The 15,007-nt window shown below is 46.7% G+C and overlaps 1 protein-coding gene across 2 annotated transcripts in view; it reads left to right on the top strand.

Annotated features, from left to right (window-relative positions):
- The window catches only part of ASTN1 (astrotactin 1), a 306,422-nt gene that overhangs the window by 141,914 nt on the left and 149,501 nt on the right, over positions 1 to 15,007 (top strand). The gene's annotated exons all lie outside the window — the stretch shown is intronic.

Raw genomic sequence — 15,007 nt, 5'->3', positions numbered from 1 at the left:
GGTGGCGTGGTGCTGGGCGAGGTCTTGTTCTGCATAGCTCCAGGGCTGTGAAAGTGTTTGACTTTTGAAAGGTGGGACCCAGGCTCACGTGTTTTTATCAGCCCTAAGAGTGCAGTGGGAGACGGTGGTTGCTTGGTGGCAAGAGGGAGGGGAACCCCATACATGCTCAGAATCACCAAATTCTATTTTTAATTCATTCATTCAATTTATAACCCTCCTATATACAAATACTCTAGTTGGCATACAAAGTTAAAAGCATTTTAACAAAAAATCCAACAATAAAAACAACACAGCATAAAAACAGTATAGAACAGTCAATAAAGAGAGTCTGTCTGTCTATCATCTTCACATATTCCAGGACTCAAACTTGATACTGAAATAAGATTCCAGGGCTCAGCTCCAGTGAGTTTGGGGACAAATTAAGCACTGGAGGTGTTTCTTTGGGTGAAAGGCAGAGAGGAGAACACTCATTGCCCTTTATGAAGCTACAAGTCTTAAGAGCTACTAGGCGCTGTTTTATAAAGTAGTCCTGGTTATGGAGTTACTATGAAATTGGATCCAGTTTTGTGATCTCACTTTCTATGTGTTGTGCTGTGCAAGGTAGGAATGTGTTCCGAGCATGCTAGTGAATCTGTAAAACTCTTCTGTCTACTGAATGAATTCCAAGGAACTATCAGTCTGGGCATCCATGGTTGTAGGGCGGGCACTGAGAGAACTTAGAGGCAAGTGTGTGATTTCTGTTTTCACTGACTTAGTTTGTGTATGTGAGGGGGGCAAGGAGGGAGGGAGAGAGAGAGAGAGAGACACCACACTACCCCCTAGCGTTCAGTGGCAGCTTCTACAGATGACAAAGCTCGCAAAAGCATCCTTAAAGCTCTTCAGGATTGCAAAATCATTGGCCAGAGATCACACATTTGCCTTAAAATCCATCAAAGCAGCAAGAGGGGTGTGTGTGTGTATCCACTACATTTCAGACCACTTTTTGCAAAGCACCCAAAGCAGTGTGTGTGTACACACACACACACACACACACACACTCAAAAATAATTAACTGTAAAAAGCGTTTTCATTTTTTAAAAATACAACATACGAACAGTATTTAACAACAATCATAGTTCAGCCTTTAAATCAGCGACTTACAGAGCCACAGCACATAGAGAAGCAGCCCCCCAAAAGAGAGGAGTAAGTGATTTCCTCATGCCCAGTGCCTCTTGGCCATGCTCCTCCCTGGCTTGCTGTGGACGAAACAGAGTCCTGTTGGCTTCAGCAGAGGGTGGATGAAGGGGCCATTGAAGGAAAAGAGATGAGGTGGGAGGTGCAGTGACTGCACACGCTTCCATGTACCATTTGAAGGTACAGGCAAGATCTGGAGGGGGGCCATAGCACAGTGCTAGAGCACATCCTTTGCATGTACAAGGTCCCGGGTTCAGAGCACTGGGCTAGTTGAACCACTGGCTTGAGCCATTGTAAGGGAGCCTCATACATCCAGCCATGTTGGCTCAAGAAAACAGAAAGTGAGCCTCTTCAGATGAGACTTTAAAAAGACAGAGAACTCAGTTGGGAGCAAATACAGGTCAAAGACAATGAGGAGAGGGGAGAGAAAGAGGGCAGGACTATACCATTCCAGGTCTTGGGCTTCACACACACACACACACACACACTGAGAGAGAGAGAGCAGTTTAAAAATCTTCAAAGATACAAGGAGGCAGAAGGTCAGCCCACTTTCCCCCCAACAAATGACTACTTTCCCATCTACTGATTGATCTTGTGCTAGTTGGACCCAGGACTGGATGAAGGCCATGTGTGGGTCCAAGGCTAGCAGGCTGTAGTGGGCCCCATATTCCACCCGCAACTTTGAACTCTCACATATAACATTTGTGCATATGCATGCAACTCACACACGCACATGGTCAAAGAAAGTTATTACATACAACAACAATGTGGAAAAAGATGATGACATACCTTAGACCATCATCTTCTGTGCCTTCCAGGAAGCAGTAGGCTCTAAAGGGGTCATCTGGAGCAGGGAAGCCACTTTTGCATCATGTGGCTTCCCTGGTCCCACCCCTTAACATCTGCATGGACATGGCTGTCTGCACAAGGCAAGCCTATGCGTCAAGATAAGCAGCACATTTTGTGTGCGTATAAAAACCAAAGACAGAGTTTTTGTTTGAAAGGGATTGTTTGTTCAAAAGTGGGGTCTGAGTGGAACGTTTGGACTCTCAGTCGGCTGCTCTTTGTGTACATGAGCAGGAACACAGAGGAGGGAGAGCATGGAATAAGACATGACAGAAGCAATATAACATACGGAAGAATCTATACAGGCATGACATTTTGGAGGTGGGCTGAGAAAACTGGTGAGCATCTCCTAAGACAGTGGGCCCTGGGTTTCAGCCCAGTCAGCCCATGCCTTGCTTGGAACTCCAACTTTAGGTGCTTCCATATGTGAGGCGTAGCATCGTTTCTTCCTAAAACATTTTGTGGGACTATGAACCTACATGGGTTAGAAGGCTCATTCACATGACAAATGCCTCTTTTTTGCTTTCTGTTCCCTATTCACAGTAATCACACATTCTTGTTAATAGCACGGTCTATACCTCATGTGTTTCTTTTAAAAATGCCCTAAAATTAAGGATCAAATTACACATTACAACCTTACACATAGTGCAGAGGAAAAGGAATGCAGAGAGGGGACATTTAAACATTCCCTGCCTGGTCCTTTTTCTTAAACTCTAGAGTTGCTTTTACCCCAGGCAGGGTTCTTGACTACGTTAATCTCACAAAAATGAGTCTGGAGCTCCCAGTAGGTGGGAAAGCAACTGGGGAGAGGAAAATTTGAAGATTAAGTTTTCACACTCCTGGCTTCTATATTGCCTGTTTCCTTCTCTCAAGGATGCTTTGCAGTTGAGAAGTGGCCATCAGGCTAACATTACTAGACTGAGCTGAGAGTTCTTCATAAAAAGACCAACAGGAAGTCAACACCCTCAATGTATTAACTGTAAAAACTTATTATCACATGAGTTATGATATACTAGGCGAATATGTATACTCATTAACAAGTTTGTGTACAGTGTGGGTGTGGAAACTGGCCTCCTATTTTGTTCACAGTGGTTTAACATTATGTATGCTGTATAAGGTGTTCTACATATATGTAGATCTTATTCTGTATATGTTAATTTCTTATTATAATATTTTCTATGGATACAATCAAAGTTAAACATATTGAAGTCTAAGTGGGCTCAGCGGAAGAGTCAAGCACATACATAATTCTCTGTTGTTTAACTGAATGGGACCTATGAGTCCTCAACTTTTGAGGGGTTCTGTCATCTGTATTTTTGTACTTTGAGACCGTGTGTATGATGCAGTACATTTATAGTTGAAGGGGGAGGGGGTTGTGTGTGCTGTGTATATTATTTGTGGAGGGTGTTTGGTTTTTTGCTGTTTGTACTTCAGATCTCTGAAGCGCACGTTCAACCTGTTAGATGTCTCCCAAGCCATCTTTTTAAAACAAAGCAAAAAAAATCTGCTCTCAGTACTACTAGGAGAGCACAAGAGCCCAAGTGTGTGGAAAATTGCTTGAATTAGAACCTAATCATTGTGATGGCCTGTGTGCTAAGGAGAAAGGGGCTCTAGCCTGCTGGCGTACATAAGAATGCTAAATATGGATTAATTATCCCTTCTCACTCTTTAGCCATGCTATCATAATCGCAAACATGGTGGTTAAAGAATGTCAAAAGAGGGCTGACGTGTATTCCTCCCCCGGCCCTCTGGTGCAGGTTTATGGCTGAAGTGGGGATTCTAATCCATGTTAATTAATGGGAGTAGTAGACCAGCAAGTTGAATTAAATTAATAGGCAGTGTACTGTGCTTGTGTATGTGAAGTCAGTCAAACTCCATAACATTGTGCAGCTGAAGTTAAATCCCATGTGCATCCTTCTCACATACACATACGCGCGCGCACACTCACACACACATGACATGGCTTCGGTAAATGCTGTCAGATCCTGGCTTGTTGGTTATGATCCTGGCTTGTTCTGATCCTGGTAACCATAGTTCCCTAGTTTGGATATAATGGGAAACTATAATTTATTAACCCAAGAAGTGTTGAATTATGGCACATTGAGAAGGGAGGGGGGAAGGGGCGTCATGCGGATGGAGCACTTAGTTACAAAGCTCGTGCATATATTGGCTTAATAAGCTGACATAAGTATGTCCAAATTGGGAGACTGTTTGCAATACTCAGATCGCAAACTGATGTTGCTGGGAAAGTGCAGCAATGGTTGCTGGCCAGGCTCAAATGCCCACTGCATTTTGTTCCTGTTAGCGGCACATGTTCCAACTTATCTTTGCAGACATAAGGGCTAGAAACTTGATTAAAAAAAAATATGAAAATAGAAGTTCTCTGTAAGCTTAACTCTGTGCCTAGTGCCATATCCTGCACTTTTTCTGTGTGCCCATGGAACTGCGCAATACAAACAGTAGCACAGCTTAATTTTGTACTTAATTTACTTTGAAGTGAATCTCAGAGTTCAGTGAGGTATTACCCCAAGTGAGCGCTCATAGACTGCAGCCACAGCCATGCCTTCTTTCACCATATTGGGGAAGCCTTTATACGAGCAAGTGAACTCCAAAGGACTACAGAAATGTCTGATCATGGGGCAAGAAACAGCTTTCTAAAATGAAAGTGTAGATTGAACTTGCCCTTTGTGGTAAAACATTGTAATCAGGGCATCTTTTGGATCTTTACTTTTGAAATGTAGCTTCAGAAGAATGCTCCTTCATCTCATCATCACTCCCCTGAGCCCTCTACTCCCCAACCCCAGTTCACACTGTCTGTTCAGGGCCTTGTAATTTTCACCGCTAACTGATCCTTCACGGATACTTCAATTATCCTATGTCTTTTATTGGTTTGTTGTCCTCTCATGGCTCCTATTTGTAACCGTCTTGGAGCCTCATCTTGTCAAGTTGCAGTGGATTTTTTTTTTCTGCTCACAAATCTTCAGAGAGAAAGGGCATGCTAGACAGTGCCTTCTCCGTCCTTAGGGAAGCTTCCTGCTTCTCCTCAACCTGTCCAGCTACTCAAGCTTGCATTCAGACCCTGCTGCTTCTGTTCTGCTTGCAAATGTGATTATCCTCCTTATTAGTGTCTCTCCCCCCGACTCCCCTTGCCTTCCTTTCTGCCTTTTGCTGGTCCCCAAGAGACACAATTACCTTCAGATGCCATCTTGTCTTTCTTTGGCTCATTTGTTTCCCCTTTTACTTTCCTCCATCTCCCATCACATATCCTCCCATGGCCCGTAAGGTTGTCTAAGGCTGCCTTACACAGCCTTCTGTATCCATTCTGAAACAAAGTGGTCCAATATGATGAGACCAACAGGATTTGAACTAATTCATTGGAGCAAAAGGCAAAATAAATGGTTAGGAGTATGATTCTGAACCTTGTCGACATGTTTGGGAGGAGGTGATTTACTTATGCCCGTAAAGAGAATAATATTACTTACCATTCATATCAGGTGTCCCTAACCTAGTGCCATGCTGGGGCATGCTGGGAGTTGTAGTCCAACACATTGGGGGGGCACCAGGTTGAGGAAGTCTGATTTATATAGGCAGCTTATGTGGTGTCAGGGATAGTGTGCTGGACTTGGAACTCAAAGTCTGGGTTCAAATTTCTGCTTATCCATGAAGCGACTTTGGACTAGTCTCATTCTCTCAGCCTGATCTATTTCATTGTGATGTGAGGATAAGCTGTCAAGGTTCCCCTGTTGCCTACTGAATATTCCAATAGCCAAAATCAACACTCAGACAAAAGGGCTGTTTTCCAAGTCTTTAATTCCGTTTATCCTAATGCGGCATACAGATGCTAATTGCTTGAGACTCAGAGAAACTACAAAGGAACAGCCATCTAGGGGTTCTAAGGGTTAGTACGTCAGTTGATCTCCGTTTGGGGAAAAAGCGGCAATTCTCTGAACTTAAGGGATGGGAGGGGAAGATCTCCCCCTCTCCCGTGATGCTTCTGGGCGCAGCTGTTGACGCCGAGCCAGTCGGGCTGAGCGCTGAAGCTCGGTCCCTATGATCTCTCGCTTGTGCCTGCAGCTGCGCCTCGCGTCTAAAAGTTCGGGTTGTCCCTCCCTTTCCACACCTGGTTCGCTGTCACTCCCAGGGATGTGAGAAGGGGGGGCTCCCCCTCCAGCTGCGCCTCCGAAGTCTGAGAGAGTTCCTCCCCCACAAGTTGCCTCTCCTCCTCAGAATCAGAGCTGCTTTGGGACTCTGTGGGCTGAGATACAACCCTGACAACCCTGCTCACTTATAACTGAAATGGCACCAGAAAAGCGTTCATTCAGGATGTTGTTTGCCATAATAGCCAGGTGCCAGATTTTTTTATTATTATTATTTATTTGCTTGCTTGCTTAATTGCCCATCTGGCCAGTCACCCAGCCACTCTGAGCGATGTACAACAGTAAAATTATACATTAAAACATTATTTAAAAATACCCTAACCCACCCCAAATGCCTGCCTGAATAACCAAGTTTTCAGTGCATGGTGGAAGCTTATTAAAGAGGGGGCACGGCGGAGTTCCCTAGGGAGGGAGTTCCACAGAGTGGGGACCACCACAGAGAAGGCCCTCTCCCTTGTCCTCACCAGCCTAGCTGTCCTGGCTGATGGGACAGAGAGAAGGCCATCCGAGGCTGATCTTGTTAAGCGGCCTGTCTGGTGTAGTTGGAGGCGCTCTTTGAGATAGGCTGGGCCAGAACCGTATAGGGTTTTAAAGGTCAAAACCAACACCTTGAATTTGGCCCGGAAAACAACTGGTAACCAGTGCAACTCCTTCAGCACCGGAGTGATGTGATCACGCCGGCGGTCCCTTTAATCAGGCGAGCCGCCGCGTTCTGCACCAGCTGCAGCTTTTGAACCGACTTCAAGGGTAACCCCACATAGAGCGCATTACAGTAGTCTAGATGAGAGGAGGCCAGGGCATGTACTACCGATGGGAGCAGATGGTCGGTAAGGTAGGGGCGCAGCCGCCATATCAGATGGAGTTGGTACAACGCTGTCCGCTCACGGCTGACACCTGAGCCTCCATGGATAGCTGGGAGCCTAAAATGACCCCCAGGCTGCGGACCTGGTCTTTCAAGGGTAGCCATACCCCATTCAACACCAGGTCAACATCCCCCAACCTCCTTTTGTCTCCCACCAAAAGTACCTCGGTGTTGTCAGGGTTCAGCTTCAGCTTATTCCTCCCCATCCAGCCACTCACCGTCTCCAGACATTTAGACAAGGATTCCACGGCCAACCCTGGTGAAGATTTGAATGAGAGGTAGAGCTGCGTGTCATCCACATATTGATGACACCACACCCCAAACCTCCTGATGATCGCCCCCAGCAGCTTCACATAGATGTTAAATAGCATTGGGGAGAGGATGGAACCCTGTGGCACCCCACACGTGAGCGGCCACGGGTCCGACACCTCCTCTCCCTGTGCTACCCTTTGGTGCGTGCCAGAGAGGAAGGACCGGAACCACCGTAGTACGATGTCTCCAATGCCCATCCTTTCCAGGCGGTCCAGGAGGATACCATGGTCAACGGTATCAAAAGCCTCTGAGAGGTCTAGGAGAACAAGGGAGGAGCATTCGCCCCTTTCCAAAGCCCTCCTCATATCATCTACCAAGGCGACCAAGGCCGTTTCTGTCCCATGCCCAAGCCTGAAGCCTGATTGAAATGGATCTAGATAATCGGCTTCTTCCAAGTGTGCCTTCAACTGCATCGCCACCACCCGCTCAATGATTTTGCCCAAAAATGGCAGATTCGAGACTGGGCGAAAGTTGTTCAAAATTTGGGGATCCAAGGAGGGCTTCTTTAGGAGCGGTCTTATCACTGCCTCTTTGAGGGCTGATGGCATCACTCCCTCCTCAAGGGAGGCGTTCACCACTGCCCTGATCCCCTCACCCAATCTTTTTCTGCAGCTCTTAATGAGCCAAGATGGGCAAGGATCAAGTAAGCAGGTGGTCGGCTTTACAGATGAAAGCACCTTGTCCACTTCATCAGAAGGAAGAAGCTGGAACCAATCCCACAAAACCAGTTTGCTGCAGCTGCCTCTCGCTTGCTAACTGTAGCCACGGCGCATGGAATAACACTCCTGATCTGATCAATTTTTTCTGCAAAGTGCCTTGCCAAGGCCTTACAGAAGGCCTTAGAATGCTCCAGCAGTTCTGGAGCAACTGAACTGACCAGGCACCGGACTGCTTGGAACAGCCTCCTGGGACAGCACTCTGCAGACGTGATAGCGGCAGCATAGTATTCCTTTTTTGCTGCCTTCATCGCCACCTGATGAAGATACAGCTCTAGCCCATGTCCAATCTTCTTCAGAGCGAGACTTCCGCCACTGGCACTCTAGCTGTCCCACCTCCTGTTTCAGGGCTCATAACCGCAGATTGAACCATGGTGCAGTTCGAACCCTGTTCAGGGGGAGAGGGCATTTCGGAGCCACCCAATCTAATGCCCCAGTGATTGCAGCATTCCAGCCACCCACCAGGGCTTCGACCGAGTGGCCATTTGCGTGCTCCAGAGAATCCCCAAGCTCGTTCAGAAATCCATTCGGATCCATAAGATGCCTGGGGTGGACCATTTTAATGGGTCCTCCACCCCTGCGGAGGGGTTGTGGAACCAAGAAGTCCAACGTCACCAGATAGTGATCTGACCACGACAAGGGGGTGGTGGATATACCTCTGACTTCCAGATCACTCCCCGCTTCTCCAGAAACAAACACAAGGTCTAGTGCATGACCGGCTACATGGGTGGGCCCAGTTAGAATATGGTGCAGCTCCCAGGAAGCCATGGTCTCCATGAAGTCCCGAGGTGCCCCCGTGAGGATGGCCTCTGAATGTACACTGAAGTCCCCCAACACCAGTAAGTTAAGGGACTGCACATACACATCAGAGACCACCTCAAGCACCTCGGCCAGGGAGTCAGTTGTGCAGCGGGGTGGATGGTACACGAGCAGAATCCCCAGACTGCCCTTCGGGCCCAGCCTCCAGTACATGCACTCAGCAACTTTGGTCTCCTGGAGAGGGCGTCTAGTGAAGACCAAGGACTCCCGGTAGATAACAGCCGTGCCCCCTCCCCGATCCCCAGCCCTCGGCTGCTGTGCATACAAAAATCCGGCTGTGCACATGGCCGCCAAAGTTGGAGCAGCAGCCTCAGCCAGCCAGGCCTCCGTAATACATGCCAGGTTTGCATCCCCATCCAGGATCATGTCATGGATGAGGGATGTTTTCTGGGTAACAGACCTGGCATTGCAGAGCAGCAGACGAAGGCCAGAAGATGGAGTCACGCCTCCCCCAGCCATCCTTGGCTCTGGACAGGCCTAGAACAGGGGGCAGATATTACACATCTGTCCCTTGTTCCCCTCACCGGGCACGGCCTGCCCCTAGTGCTCCGCCAGTGCCTGCTGCCCAGCCTCGGTATAGTCTGCCCCCAACACTCCCCCCACTGCCTCTGTCAGGTGGACACATGCCCCCTTACTTTCGTCTATTAGGCAGGCTACCCACCCCTAAAAACACAATACCCCCCCAAACCCACCCCCCACCAACAGTTAAACAAAAATCAAAACATCCCCTTCACCAGAACTGGCTCTCCCAGGCCACCTCAGCCAGCCAGCTCATACGGCCCCTCCAGGAGGAACAGGTGGCAACAGTCAGCAGCAGCTGGCTCAGTGCCTGGGGGCCTGGTCCTGCAGATCTACCTCTTGCACCATATGCAGGGACAGTTGGCCCCGGAGCCAGCCAGTGGAGACCTGTTCTGAGTCTTGCAGGAGATGGCAGTCACGAGGGAGCTGAGGAGAAAGTAGGAAGTGAGTGTTGAATGAGTGGCAGCCAGGCCAGCAAGGATTTCCTGTGAACTCAGGTAGGTGTCTGGAAACCAGGCTGGGAAGAAGGAGTAGACGAAGCAGAGAGCCAGGTGCCATTTAACCCTCTTCTGTCTATCTAAGGCCATAGTGAGTGCCCCAGGTGAAGGCCCCTGTGTCCCAATCTCCCCCTGCCCTACCTAGTATTTTCCTATGGAAGATGTGGCCTATCTTTTACAGTAGCGAGCAAAAACGTTACTTGTCTAATTACACTTTCATTGCACCCCTATCATTGGCAGAATGCCCTTTTTGAAGTCATTAGTCTTCGCAGCAGGAAGAGAAGATCATCAAAGACTCTGTTTCCCAGCAACCCCCGCTGTGCTGTTATGCGCTAGAGGATTGCCGAGAGAGTGTGTTAAATCTGCCGTTCGTTTCCTGGCCCTAAGGAGATATTCCTTTGAACTGGGGCCGGAGGGGGCTGCTGACTATTTCCACATTCTTCTCTGAGTTTCATTTTAAAACCAATTTAACAATTAAAGGCTGCACAGGACATCAGAAAATGCAGAGCAGGGATTGTGGATGACCAGAGATATGTGTAGAATTGTGCTGTTTATGGAATATGTTTTCACTTAGAGCCCCTAAAAGGGGAAAAGCGTGTTCTCGGCTCAGACAATGAGCCGTTCATGGACTATGTGTTGAATAGTCCAGAAAGGACCTGTAACTCTATGCAAACTGGTTATACACAAAACAGAATGACAATTTCTTAGCAAATCACCATTCTCCAAATGCCATTTGCAGAATTGCCGCCAACATTTCCCCAGGCATTGGTTGTTTCTAATCGCCATCCTCTCAAGTGTATTCGAGATCAAGTTTAACACACCTTGGTATCTTTCGCGATATTTTCTTTAGTTTGTAGGGTTATAACACCAATTAGCATACCTGTAAAGGAAACATGAGTCAGGGTTGCTAATAATAGAATAGTGATTTGAAATATTTATTGACTTAAAGTAAGACTAAAAGTTATGTGATCTTCAAAACCACAGAGGGCAAAGCACCATGTGCATTCTCACTGGGGAAGGGCCATAACTCAGTGGTACAGCATATGCTTTGGGTGCAAAGGTTCCCAGGTTCAATCCGTGGTATCTCCAGGTAGGGCTGAGACCCTGGAGCACCACTTTTGTGCAGAGCAGACTATACTGAGGTAGATTAATGGTTTGAGTTGGTTTAAGGCAGATTCCAGTGTTGATACTCATGGTATGGAAAGGTTTAAATATTAAGAACAACAAAAAGGCTACCTTTCTTACATGGCTGCCATTAGAGTATTAGAAGAAATGGTCCTTCTTATCAGGACTTGCAGGTGTTTACCACTTACACCCTATGTGTGTACCCCATTTTTTGCAGCAGTAAATATTGTAAAGTGTGAAGGGGAGAGGCACACCTTTATAAATATGCAGTCAAAAAATACAGGGGAGCTTGGGTTGATTGCAGTTTCATAACAAGAATCCCTGTGTATTTCCATAACTGCATCTGTACTTCACAATTTATGATATTTAGCACTGCACTGCACTGCACACACCAATGTGCATTCAGCTTGTTGTGTAAAATGTGAATTGGCTCTGAAATTCCATGAGTAATTGAGCTCAGAGACTCCATTGCTGATGCAAGTAGAGGCACATGTTACGTTTTTGGGTTTTTTTTAAAGTTGTCCATGATTTAAGAGTGTACACCTAACAATGTAAAATGTGAATGTAACAAATGCAGGTATACTTGTCCAGGATCCCACAGTACCTACGGTTCCATGTCAAGCATACACAGTGCAATGTGAGAAACAGCCCAACAACTCTCAAAAGCAAAAAGTGGTCTTGGGTTGGGATAGCTCTTCTAAGACTGAGTTCAGATTTGAGAGAGAGAGGCCACTTCCTATGATGTACATGTAATTATTTTTGTCCACTGTCACCCCTAGTTAAACAGGTTTTATATTTAAAAATATAATACATTTTATAGGATTATAAAATACTATAATACAGTCTCATTCAAGCTGACATACTATTAGAATCTCTTTCTACTGGCTCAGTCGCCAGTATATTGACACCGGAGACAATCTTTTGCTGAAAAAATTCTGCAGACTTTTTTCTCTACCCCCTGAAGAAGGCCTAAAAGTAAGAAAAAGGCCGAAACGCACTGGGCTTCCTAGAATTTTTTTTTTTTGGCATCCTGAGAACCTGATCATGGGATACACCATGCACAGCAAGCCCTCTTTCAAATGGCATTTGATGCTCTGAAAAAATTGTAACTCCTCTCCAGCCCAAGATTCCATTTAATTGTGTGCTGCTGGAGCTACAGCCTATTACCTCTTCTACTTTTCTTAGCAGCAGCAGAGAACCGCTATCTTTTTTGGGCAGTCTTTTTAAGCACTGGAAGAATTTTAACATATCCTCCTCCCTTTACTCTTGTTTCCTCTGAGCTAAATGTAGCCAGTTTTTTATGGAAGATATACAACAGTTCCATCTCTAAAGTCCCAGTAGGACATACAGCAGGCAGGTGCCTTACCCATTCTGTCAAGCCTCCATCCTGGATGAGGCTCCTGAGCTGCTGAAAGTTAAGGGAGGGGGTCATTCTCTGCTCCTCCTTTGAAGTTTTCAGATTTCAATTCAGAAACAGGTAGCAGCAGAGTGATATTTAATTCAGATACCTCCCTTTCTTTCCTGAAGCTTTCACTATTTATAGGTACACTTGAAAGCAAGTCAGCTATATCAGTAGTTCATTACCAGCCCCACATTTCACATTTAATGAGTACCACTGCAATTCCACCATTGGTTTCTGAAGTCTAGGTTCCGCTTTGCACAATGGTTTCCATAGCAGGGATCCCAGTGGCTTTCAGATCCCATTCTTTTTCAGCCAATTTCCTTCTGCTTGCAGACTTGAAACAGCTCGCAGGGGGGTAGAAGGGATTGACAGAATTTTGTTTCCAAAGAACTGAATGGGGCTCATCCAAATTTTCTCTTAGATGTCCTGGTTGGAGGTTGCAACCAATCATGATAAGGACAAGGCCTTCTTCTTCGAGCAGGCTGCACTGACCTGCACGGGGCCACACTAATGACCCAAGAAGCCAAATGGGTCTAAATCCCTGCTGGTCAGTATATGTTTTGAAATGAAGGGAAGTCTGGTGATTTCATTTATAGCCAAATCTTTTCTCTGTATAGCTGAGAAAAAGCTCCCTTTCTGTTCTGCTTTTGAGTAACTCAAAAGCATCTGTACCCCCATGCCACTAAAACAGAGGCCATAACTTAGTTGTGGTAGAGAGCATGGTTTACATGCAGAAGGTCCCAGGGGCAATCCTTGGCGTGTCCAGATGAAAGAATCTCCACTAGCAGAGCTCCTGGGGGAATGGCTACCTGTCATGGTCAGTACTGAGGGAGAATGGCCATGATGTAAGCTAGTGTGAAGTGGCTTCACATGTTCAAAAGACAGTCTGGGAGCAGGCAGGCAATTACTATATCTGGTTTGTATCCTTTATCCTACTTGATTACATATTGACAACTGTGGGGTCCCCAACCCTTTTTGGCCTGGTGGAAACATTTACAACTTTGAGAAAGTATCCAGAGTGCCGTTACAAAATGGTTGCCCATTCACAAAATGGCTGTTGTGGTGGGTGTGGCCAATCACAAAACACCCATTTCACAGAAAGGCAAATTGGTGAGGATAAAGGGAAAATAACTTGTCCCAGAACCTGTACACAAGGTAGAGGTGGGGTCTGAGCCTCAGAACACAAATCCACTGCTTGAACCCACTGTTCTCATGCTCTCTTGCAGGATCACCTCAAAACCTCCCTCCCATGCTCAGGATCCAATCATCCCACACTCCTAGCAAAAGTCCACTCAAGATATCACTTATTTCGCCCTTCCTTTCAGGATTAGTCCTCCAACTCACTTTCACTCTCTGTCTCTATCTCTGTCTCTCTCTGTCATACACACGCGTGTGCGCGCGCGCACACACACACACTCCTTCCCATTTTTTCCCCCAGTTGGGTTGCCCAGCAGGCCTACCCAGCTTCTCCTATCTCTCCAAATGCGCTCCCCGCTTCTGTCCCAGTCTCCCCGCTTTGACATCACCAGTTGGGTCACTTTGCTTTCTCCATTCCCCCATCACATCACCTCCAGCCGAGCCCAGCCCTGGTCTCCCCCCACACACACACACACTCCTTGCTCGGTTGCTCCACCATCATCCTCAAGGCCCCAGGCAGTAGCAACAGGATCCATTCCTTCCTTTTTCAGGCATCTTGGGAGCACTTCAAAGCGTAGCACTGGGCTCCAGCCACCTCTGCCTCCTGCCTCTGGGTCCACATGGGGCCCAGAGCCTTTCTGGGTGATAAAGATGTTGGCCAGCTGGAGGCCAGCACTTCGCTTTGAAGTGCTCCCAGATGCCACTTCACAGATGTCAAAGGAAGCTTCTGCAGGTGCATTGGCTCCTGTGAGTGTCGTGTTGCAGACCCCAATCACCTGGTTCCCTCCAAATGGTTTGGACTACAACTTCCATAATCCCTGACTATTGCCTATGCTGGTGTGGTCTAATCCAAAATACTGGAAGGGCACCAGGTTGGGGAAATCTGGTCTACAGGGACAGCCATCTTCTGCATCCTTCTTTTTGGTATTCTTGAAGGGGCCCTATTCTCTTCTCCAGACAGTGGTCTAAGGTCCAGAAATATATTTTGCTGCTTAGGCTGATCCCCTTCACTAGTGGGCAGAAGTTTCCAAGTAGCTATAATCCAGGACCCTCAACTCTCACATAGAGAGAGGTGGCATTAACATATGGAATGTCTCTCACACACATTCTGGAGATAAAATTCTTTTTTCTTATGAGTGAAACAGTGAGCAAATCTTTTAACTACATCTTGATTAAAATGTAGTAGGCTCTCTAGGGTCCAGATAAAAAAACTTTGTGGGCCATATTAGGTCTGTGGGTCATGTGTTCACTATTCATGGCTTGTAGCCTGAGTTGGGAACCTACAGTTACTGAGTTTCTTTGTATGACCTACAGGCTCTTGTTTAAGTCCCCTAAAACCCCTTTTATTTTGAAAAATTAAAAAATGGATACTTGGTTGTAGAGCCCATACTTTACGACATCAACCAGTGCTGGACTAGTCTCCCAACTCTGAGTGTTTATTG

The sequence above is a fragment of the Heloderma suspectum genome, chromosome 4 (genome assembly GCF_057233095.1).
Source record: "Heloderma suspectum isolate Gila_16-S chromosome 4, 16-S_ref, whole genome shotgun sequence".
In the NCBI taxonomy this organism is placed as follows: Eukaryota; Metazoa; Chordata; class Lepidosauria; order Squamata; family Helodermatidae; genus Heloderma; species Heloderma suspectum.
The sequence above is the reverse complement of the archived record's forward strand: the minus strand, read 5'-3'. Positions and strand labels throughout refer to the sequence as shown.